Source organism: Podarcis cretensis (genome assembly GCF_951804945.1).
Source record: "Podarcis cretensis genome assembly, chromosome: 7".
Taxonomy (NCBI): Eukaryota; Metazoa; Chordata; class Lepidosauria; order Squamata; family Lacertidae; genus Podarcis; species Podarcis cretensis.
In genome coordinates, this window is record NC_137176.1 from 24,993,623 (window position 1) to 25,004,601 (window position 10,979).

The following is a 10,979-nucleotide window of genomic DNA, read 5'->3' on the forward strand; positions in this document are numbered from 1 at the left end:
GGAGGGAAAGGAAGCCATACAATTGCTTTACTCACTGGTAACAATTTGTTATACATTTTAACATAGGGTAGGGACGCGGGTGGCACTGTGGGTTAAACCACAGAACCTAGGACTTGCCAATCAGAAGGTTGGCAGTTCAAATCCCCGCGATGGGGTGAGCTCCCATTGCTCGGTCCCTGCTCCTGCCAACCTAGCAGTTCGAAAGCATATCAAAGTGCAAGTAGATAAATAGGTACTGCTCCGGCAGGAAGGTAAACGGCGTTTCCATGCACTGCTCTGGTTCACCAGAAGTGTCTTAGTCATGCTGGCCACATGACCCGGAAGCTGTACGCTGGCTCCCTCGGCCAATAAAGCGAGATGAGCGCCACAACCCCAGAGTCGGCCACGACTGGACCTAATGGTCAGGGGTCCCTTTACCTTTACCTTTAACATAGGGTAACACTAGAAGCAGCCATTCTCTTAGATGTTCTTATTGTTTATCTGGGGACAGCACCTAACCGTGGGGAACTTTGTAGTTTTATGAGAGCATATGATTAGCGGGGAAGCAGAAGACACATATCTAGATTTGCAAATGATGTGTCTATGACTAGTACACATTTCCCTCACTTGTTTCAGTAAGTTAGGATTATTTTTCATTTCAGAAGGAAAGGCATGAGGTTGCTTTGTGGTTCATAAACTCAGAACATAATGAGCATTAGGGGAAAACAAATACCATACTTTTCTGTGTATAACACTAGGGTTGTTGTTTTTAATTAAAAAATAATGTTAAAAAGGGGAGGGTAGTCTTATACACAGGGGCAATCTCCCCCCATTTTCTTAACCCCCCAAAATAGGGGGCGTCTTATACATGGAAAAATACAGTACATGAAACCCTCACCCATATGTGCTGGGTGTGTGTGTGTGCGTGCATGCATGCAATTCACAATAGAGCCCAAATTAAAATAGGATTTCAGCACAGGAGAAAGTGGTCCAATGTAAACTAAAAAAAAACCTACCGTATCATTGAGGATTGACTTTACCTATTCCACAGAATGTTAAGGATCTCACAATGGGCAGAATCTAAGCAAATGTAAGCCCCTTTTCAACATGCTGCTATCTATGATTGCTCAGATGTAACTCGGCTAAGCCGAGTGAGACTCATGCCCAGGTAAATGTGCATAGGATTGCAGCAGTTGAGTCCCACTGATTTCAATGAAAATTTAAGCATGGGTTTGCACTTCTCTCATTGAAATCAGTGGAGCTTCATCTGAACTACATTGTGCAATGTGTTCAGAACAGGTGTCTTAAGGAACAGATTGGATGGGGGCCAATAATCAGAAGCTGAACAGAGACAAGTTAGAGATTTTGATGGTGAATTATGCTGTTCTGGTCTTGCAGAGGAACCCCCAAAGGCAAGGCAGCACCAGAGTTAACAACTTGTTCTGACCAAGAATCAAGGTGGAGTGAAGCCTTTTGAGCTTCTGCATCCAGTCCATGTCTTCTGGGCTCCACACCTTTTCGAGAACTGCAGTATTTAAAGGATCTACAGATGGGTACTTCTTCTGTGCTCCCCGTCTGTCTGGTGCACTTCCTGGTACAACTTAGTTGAATACCACCCTCTGAGATTAATTTTAGGTGGTGTACTAAGTGGGAAAAGTCAATAGAACCTGAATTAGGTAGTGGTTGGATAGAATGTATCATCAATACAGACCTTACTATTTAAATACCACTCTATAACTCTTCTCCTCCCCACTCCCTGCTTTGCTTAACATCTACCCTTGTGAAGAATTCAAAAGAACTTAGAAGATTGCTCATTAGTTAGCCTAATAAAAGGCATTGCCCTACTATGAATTTTGAAATACTATGAATTTTGGAGTACAAATATCCCAATATTCTTGATGTAGGGAATGAGGGTTTGGGTCAGAGATAGCAGCTTGCCTAAGGACATGTTGTGGCTACTACAACATAACATATTTGGTGTAAAAAAAGAAAAGAAAAAAGGTTAAACTAAAATCATGCACAAGCTAAGCTGCAGTAGAATGTGTGTGTTTGTATATACAAAGTGTGTAGGAATGAGGAGCAAAGACAATTGTGAGTGTATATATAGCGTATTGTTCTGTAGAAGGGCATACCCATTCCCACAAGAATGGGAATGAGACAACATTTGATTGGATCCACATGTGGTTTAGCTACTTAAAATGCTACATTATGTCGAAGAGAGGAAGTGCCATTGTTAACAATATTCAGTCCAGTCAGCTGGACTCAATAAAATAAATTAAAGCAAAACCCCAACTTAAGCAATGTTTTTTAATTGAATCAAATCCTTAAACATGAAAAGAATTCTTTCCAACTGGTTCATGATGTAGACAAAAGTATTCCAAAGAAACTCCGTTAAATCAGAAATGCTATGTGGTACAAATTTAACAACCACGCAGGTCTTTTCTGACCAATGTTTTACTCACAATCATGATTAGATATAAATTTTTACAGTACCAAAGAATGTAAAATCTAGTCAACCGCTCTGATGAGCTGTAATTCCTGCTGTGTTCATGTGGAAGCTACTTACACATATGGGGTGCCCCATTTATGTCAACAAAGGGCAACTGGTTCCATCTTACAAAGGACCGTCCATAGCTGCGCCCCCACTGGAATGAATAGAGCAGCCTTCGCAGATGGGTGGTGCTCTAGACACACACCAGAATTGCTGCACTGGGATGACTGCCTAACATTTCAATTTCATAAAAGTCCAATTTAGGAGTCATTTCTGTGAAGTCAATGAACTGAGAATCTTTAATGCATGCCATGAGCTTCAGGGACAACCCCTGCAATACTCCAAATACCTAAAGTCAGTGGAGTCAAAGATTTATGCTTATTGTTATTATTAATTGAATTTATATTGAGTAAAATGAAATCAAAAGGAGAAGCTGCTCTGAGCACTGCTTTTTCTGGTTCTGTTAGAATCAGCTTGGTGTTAGTGGATTCCTAGCCAATCACATTTTCTTTGCCCAAAGTCTTGATACCGGGGAAGAAGGAAGAAGGAAGAGGAAGAACTGCACGTTAGCAGCTTGCACCCATTTTAGCTTTTACAGTGGTACCTTGGGTTAAGTACTTAATTCGTTCCGGTGGTCCGTTCTTAACCTGAAACTGTTCTTAACCTGAAGCACCACTTTAGCTAATGGGGCCTCCTGCTGCTGCCGCCATGCCGCCGGAGCACAATTTCTGTTCTCATCCTGAAGCAAAGTTCTTAACCCGAGGTACTATTTCTGGGTTAGCGGAGTCTGTAACCTGCAGTGTATGTAACCCGAGGTACCACTGTATTTTAAACCACACATACAGTTCCCTTGGAGATCCAATGTTTTTCTCACTACAAACAACTGGTAGGAAATGGGGGTTGAATTTAAATTAGAGGGACATAGAAAGTTGCCTTAGCAGGCGAAACTATTTGTCCACATGGCAGAATTGCCTACCCTGATTGATAGCAGCTCATCAGGGTCTCGGGCACTGATTTTTTCTCCATTGTCTACTATTTGGTCCCCTTTTTGTTTGTTTCATTTGTTTTAACAAAAATGAGAAATAAAAGAAGTCAGAGGTTGAACCTGCAAGCCTTCTGCGTGCAAGAGAGACCCTGATTCAATCCCTGCAACCATCAGTATTATTATTACTATTTTTATTTTATTTCTATTTCAAAAAGATCAGTTAATGGAGGGGTGGAGAACTGGCAACTACATAAGAGGAAGGATGTATACTCAAAGGTGGGCCATTCTCGAAGGCTTTCCTTAGCAAACTACCAATGTGACACACTGTGTCTGAGACTAGGAGGCCATCAAATTTGGTACAATGCTTTTTCTAGGGCAGCGCCTCTTTGCTTCCTCTTCCCCTATTGTGCTCTGTCCTCACCCCCCATGAAAAGAAATGCATCTCCACCTGGTTCACTGTATGACTACGTTTTCCTACAGTTAACATCTTTCATATTGTAACCATCCCACAGACACAATGACTGGGTGGGAATGGCTTCTGATGTCAAGCAAAGCAGGCATGTCCCCTCTTATGGAAATCAAAGAGGAGTCAAAGGAAGTGTCAAAAAAAAAAAAAAAGGTTTTAAATAGCCGACTGATGTTTTTCTGTACTGTAGGATCCATTCAGTTCCTGTGTGTTGCTGGTGTGAATGAAAGAGATTCATTGCTGAGCAAACAGATAAGGCTGAGATTGCAGGAACTGATCAATACCTTGAGATAGGGCATGATGAGAATAACCTAGCAACCTCTGCTTTTCTCAACATCTGGGAGATGAATGAATTAGGAGGGGTGGAGGGATGTGTTTGTGTGTGTGTGTGTGTGTGTGTGTGTGTGTGTGGATATATATATATATATATATATATATATATATATATATATATGGCAGGTTAACATCCTGCTTTAATTTAGTACGTACGTAGTACAGCAGAGAGTTAAAGAGAATGAACTGTGAGCCAGGAAGTCTGTGGTTTTTTGAATCTCACCTCAGCCATGAATTCACTCAGTGGCCTTGGGGAAGTGGCTTTAGCACGCTTTATACATTTATGGCGCATACGGTGAATGAGCGTGAGGAGGGGAGAGGATCACAGTGCCAAGCCCTGCTCCCAACTCATATGCACTCTTTTTTTGGGGGGGGGCGTGTTTTGAAAATGCAGATGTTTTTACTGATGTTATTATTATGCAGTGGTACCTCGGGTTACAGACGCTTCAGGTTACAGACTCTGCTAGCCCAGAAATAGTACCTCAGGTTAAGAACTTTGCTTCAGGATGAGAACAGAAATTGCATGGCGGCGGCACAGCAGCAGCAGGAGGCCCCATTAGCTAAAGTGGTGCTTCAGGTTAAGAACAGTTTCAGGTTAAGAACAGACCTCCAGAACGAATTAAGTTCTTAACCCGAGGTAAAAGGTAAAGGTACCCCTGCCCGTACGGGCCAGTCTTGACAGACTCTAGGGTTGTGCGCTCATCTCACTCTAGAGGCCGGGAGCCAGCGCTGTCCGCAGACACTTCCGGGTCACGTGGTCAGCGTGACGAAGCTGCTCTGGCGAACCGGCACCAGAGCAGCACACGGAAACGCCGTTTACCTTCCCGCTATAAAGCGATACCTATTTATCTACTTGCACTTAAGGGTGCTTTCGAACTGCTAGGTGGGCAGGAGCTGGGACCGAATGACGGGAGCTCACCCCGCCGCGGGGATTCAAACTGCCAACCATGCGATCGGCAAGTCCTAGGCGCTGAGGTTTTACCCACAGCGCCACCCGCATCCAACCCAAGGTACCACTGTAGTATTATGATTCATGTTGAACACCACCTTGTTATATTTATCTGAAAGTGTGATTTCTAAACATTTTAATAAATAAGTAAGCATTCGCTTGTATGCACGTATAAACCATACAGACGCATTCTGGTGTACTCTTTTTTTCTTTTGCTTCTCTTTTTAGCAACTCATATAACCTGTTGAATTCAGGGCAAAGTGAGGTCATTTCAAAATAGCTCGATATAGCAGGGATATAATAGGGATGTCTAAGTTAAGAATGGAGGAACTGTAGCCAGACATTGTTGGGAACTCCTCTCAGGCCTAGCCAGCATAGCCAATGGTCCTGATGGATAGCTCAGTCAGCAGAGCATGAGACTCTTAATCTCAGAGTTGTGGGTTCAAGCCCCACGTTGGGCAAAAGATTCCTGCATTGCAGGTGATTGGACCAGACAGGCGTTGTGGTCCCTTCCAGCTCTACAGTTCTATGATTCTATGGTGGAATCTGTAGTAAAACAACAAATGGAGGTCTAAAATTTCTTCCTCCCTGCCCCCAAGTGAATAAAAAAAGCAGTCGTTGAAACTAGTACCTCACTCAAAGGCAAGATTAAACCAACTGTTCCCCTATTACCAAGGCTACCAATCATGAATATGGTTCTCTTTTGATCACCCAACCTACTTGTCTCTCATTAAATAGAGATTCACTAACAATGAATGAGATCTTTATACCCACCAGCATAGGGGAAACTAGGACACCAGTTTGGTTATAAAACAGGCTTTGATGAAGGAGCTAGTTTTGTTACCAGGGCTGTGTTGAATTGCCCTCTGTGTTTTATTTCATACAGAGGCTGAAAAGTTTAAAATAATAGAAGAAGAGGGCCTGTTTTTAGTGGAGACTGGAAACTAGACTCTACCTGAACGTTCTGTATCCTGGACTTGGCTTCATTTGTCTGTTTTTCTTAGCAAATCTAAACAAGCTTTTCCTGTTCCTCATGTTTGTGTATATAAAATAGGGGGGGGGGTGTTTCATTTTTTAAAAAAAGAAAAGAAGAAGAAGCTGACGTCACAGAAAATACCTAGAATTACTGAGTTAAGATTCATTTTTAATCTTGCAAACAGAAATGTATACAGGTCTGCTTTAAGACCCTTTTCTATTCTATATCATGAGTAGCTACCACAGTGCCCTCCAGACAAATTGGACTATAACTCCCATTAGCCCCAGCAAACATGAGACAGGCAAAGTACCCCTTGTGACTGTCAGTGGCTGAGTGTTCAAATCCCCTCTAAAGGCAACACAAGCAAAATAAGCAAAGGGAAGGAGAGAAAGCCACAGATCTGAGAAGAGGAAGGGAAGGAGAGAAAGGAAGATTAGATCATGGCCCTAGAGAAGAAGGCTACAGTGGGGGAAATGAATCTGGGAGGGCAAACAGGCAAAGGAGATGAGGTGTGTATGAACTGGAACTGCAGGGGGGGGAGGACTAAAGTTCATGTATTGATTTGAAACACCTAGTGGAATTTTTGTTTGCAGGCCTCTCTCTTAAATCAAGGATTTGTGTCCTTTGGTATAGGACACTCACCTGATGCTATCTGCGAAAGGTTACAGCATTTGCTGATAGGCTTTGGAGGTGGGATTTACTTTCACACAGAACTGGGCAGGTGGAAGATAGCCAGAGGTCACCAGGTCCAGGGCCATACAGTGCCTCCTTTATATCTATATCCAAATGGCACTAACGGAAAAGCGTCCTCCAGCATCGAGCTTGTAGTGCACCAGAATCAGAGAGTAAGAGTGTTGCTAGAGAAACCGGGGCGGGCAAAAGTGTGTTTAAAGAGAAAATACCGTATTTTTCGCCCCATAGGACGCACTTTTCCCCCTCCAAAAATGAAGGGGAAATGTGTGCGCGTCCTATGGGGCAAATGCAGGCTTTCGCTGAAGCCTGGAGAGCGAGAGGGGTCGGTGCGCACCGATGCCTCTAGCTCTCCAGGCTTCAGGAAGCTATCCGCAAGCCTTGCAAGCCCAGCAGGAGTTCCCATGGGCTCACAAGGCTTGCGGGCAGCAGCCTGCAGCCTGAAGCACGGAGCACCCTCTAGAGGGCGCCCCGTGCTTTGGGCGGGTGTCCGCAAGCCTTGCGCACCTGGCGGGAGGTCCCGCCGGGCGCGCGGGGCTTGGGGCAGCAGCCTGCAGCCTGAAGCACGGGGTACCCTCCGGAAGGCGCCCCGTGCTTTGGGCGGGTGTCTGCAAGGCTTGGGGCTGCAGCTGCGGCTGGGGGGGGGGGAATAAATTTTTTTATTCATTTCCCCCCCAAAAAACGAGGTGCGTCCTATGGGCCGGTGCGCCCTATAGGACGAAAAATACGGTACCTGCATGGCTTGTGCAAGAAAGCCAGCAATAGAGGAGGCAGCAAAGAATGTTGAACGAATGGTGGCAAACTCCCCACAAGACCATGCATGTTTAAACAAAGCGATGGATTCAGGATAAAGCGGAAATCTTATCTGTGGAGTAAGTCCCTTCTGTATTCAAAGAGGCTTGTGCTACGTGCTGGTTGCACTGAGGTCCCACTGAAATCAAGGTCAAGAGCTAGTCCCAAGGCACATTGATTTCAATGGGAGCTGACTCATTTTGTCTGGATACAACCCGAAGTATATGCACTCCAGAAGCAACACAATTGCTTACCTTATTCTAGTTGCACCAGCCTGTGCCAATATCATGTCAGAGGCACAGGCCTCCTCCACATGTTTAAAAACCACGAGCCGGCTTCCCTCCTCAAAAATGAGGAAATTAAGGGTGCTTCCAGACATTGACTATTCCAGGCACAGGCAAACTCGGCCCTCCAGATGTTTTGGGACTACAATTCCCATCATCCCTGACCACTGGTCTTGTTAGCTAGGGATCATGGGAGTGTAGTCCCAAAACATCTGGAGGGGCGAGTTTGCCTATGCCTGGACTATTCAGTAGCTCTCAATCACTGCTGTTCTACTTTAAGCTAGAAGTGGAGCATCAACTTTATTTCCAGATTTCTAATGGCCCATAGTTCATATTTTATATGAACATAGTAGGCTAGGTTACTTGAAAGCCTTCTTCTATATGTGAACACTTTCGGTGGCTCTGTTCCAAAATCACCAGCCAAATTATGTAAGCTTGCTAACCACCAGGGAAAAGGGCTTTTCAGTAGGGATATTCTGGTTATTGAAAAGTCTTCACTGAGGTCACCTGGCACCTTCATTCTGGTCTTTATGGCACCAGATGATGAACTTTCTGTTCACCCAGGCCTTTTAAATAACTTATTTAGTATTGACCTCAGTATTTATGTCAGTGCTTTAACTTTGGGGTTGCAGTGAGTTTTGTTTTCTTGCTGTATTTATACTGTTTATGATTTTACAGGTTTAAGCCACCCATCAATCTTTATGGAGTGGCATACAAGTACCTTTGCAAATTAAAAAATGAAATAGTCCTCCTTTTCCCAGCCACGTAAATGTTGCTTGTGGGGGAAAGGGTTAAATACTGTTGACACTCCCAGCCATATTCCCAAGCATTTTGTTTTTGTTTTTGGTATGGATACATAAGCAATCCTATTTGGTATGGGAAGGGTTAAAGTGATAGAAGTGATAGGTTAAAGCTGATTCCTAGAAAGGAGAGACAGGTCATAGAAAAGGAAATGGGTAGAGAAATCAGAACAGCAGGCTATCTATACCTGGGGTATAAAGCTGGACCATAAAGAAGGCTGATCGCCAAAGAATTGATGCTTTTGAATTATGGTGCTGGAGGAGACTCTTAAGAGTCCCATGGACTGCAAGAAGATAAAACCTATCCATTCTGAAGGAAATCAGGCCTGAGTGCTCACTGGAAGGACAGATCGTGAAGCTGAGGCTCCAATACTTTGGCCACCTCATGAGAAGAGAAGACTCCCTGGAAAAGACCCTGATGTTGGGAAAGATGGAGGGCACAAGGAGAAGGGGACGACAGAGGACGAGATGGTTGGATAGTGTTATCGAAGCTACCAGCATGAGTTTGACCAAGCTGCGGGAGGCAGTGGAAGACAGGAGTGCCTGGCGTGCTCTGGTCCATGGGGTAACGAAGAGTCGGACACGACTAAACGACTAAACAACAACAATACCTGGGGAAAGTCCACAGATATGCCATTGAGCTAAATGCAAAAGAACAAAAATCAGATTTTCTGAGCTCTGAAAAGGAAATGGAAGCTGAACAGGGAAAACGTGAGTCGGGGAAGTTATCTTAATGATATCATGCAGATGCCCACAAAAGGTGAGTGAACAAGGAGTAGCTATTCCTCCGTAAATGCTGAGTGTGGAAGCAGCCTAGCATTCACAGAGCTGACTTTATTTGCCTTCTCATTATTAAATGTTTCGCTTACACTTGAGTCAGGTTTTCCAATTTTCTTGGCAACCATGAGGTCAAGGTTCTTAAAAGGAAAAAAAAAAGAAGATAACTCATAGTTCCACCCAATTATATAACTCCAGGAATTAAGGCTTAAAGAATAGCATTAAGAATCATGAGACTCGGGTTAAAATATGAACTCTGGAAACACTGCTATTCCTTGGCAAATAACTTCAAAGTGTTTCACATCTACCTATGGCTACCATGAACTAGCCTTCGAAGAGCTGCACTGCCAAGTGTCACAACAACATCATTCACAGAGGCTCAAGGCAAAACCAAAAAGGGATTATCTTAACGACCTTGCGCAGGTTATTAAATGTACTGTCAGCATGTGTTTGGATCTATGGGTGTGAAATCCCAACCTTATGACTTTTAGTCAACAGAAGTTGAAACAACACAACCATAAGTCTTCCCCTCACCTCCAGCAATACCTAACACTTGGATTTAGGAGCGACCATTAGCTCTGAGATTTTACTATTGTCCCATTCTCATTTAGGGAACAATGACTGCCAGCTTGGTCAATGTTCTGGCAATTGCTTTGTGTCGCCATGTATCCAGGCAACAATGCCACACTGTGCAATGAGCAGTACACCAGCAATGAGGTTTTAATGCTTTTAAGTTGCTACCCAGCGTCTTGTATTTTTGCAAAAATGCACTTAGCTGCCTGAGAAACCCCCGAGAACAAACCTAGAAGCCAGATCCCAAAAGCTAGGCATATTTAATCAGAATTAAGTCTCACTACACTGGATGGTGCTTAAGGTAGCTAAGTCCCCTTTCACACATGATTCACACAAAGAGGCAAAGTATGTAGAAAGGGGCTTATGGGGTCATGCCTTGAGCCCTGCCACCAATTACACATGGCTCCATCTCGTCCCACTTGCATGCGCAGGTATGGTCACCTGAGGTGGGAAGCCTTCACTCACAGACCCTGGATCCTGAAACACTAGTTTGACAACAGCAGTCCTGCAGTGAAATAAGCAAAATAACCTAGTGACTTCTTTTCTTTCCTCACGTGAACCATGGAATCTCCTCAGAATAGGGTGTCCATTGTGTCTCTGCCTGAGTCACTGAACTGATTGTGCCTCCTTTCACCCTGGAGGTGTGCCCAGGATCATGACTTATGCAGAATCACAGGAACGAGAGAGAGAGAGAGAGAGAGGATGGTGTACTGGTTACAGTGTCAGACTAGGACCAGGGAGACCCAGATCTCCAATCAGCCATGAAGCTTGTTGACTGTCCTTGGGTCAGACACCATCAGTCAGCTTATGCTACCTCACAGAATTGTTGTGAGGATTAAAGAAGTTCATTGTTATGTACTGAAGTTCTCACCCTGGGCCAGCAG

General features: G+C 44.1%; 1 protein-coding gene across 2 annotated transcripts in view; it reads right to left on the reverse strand.

Moving 5' to 3' along the window:
- Positions 1–10,979, reverse strand: part of BCL2 (BCL2 apoptosis regulator) — a 147,339-nt gene that overhangs the window by 49,741 nt on the left and 86,619 nt on the right. The gene's annotated exons all lie outside the window — the stretch shown is intronic.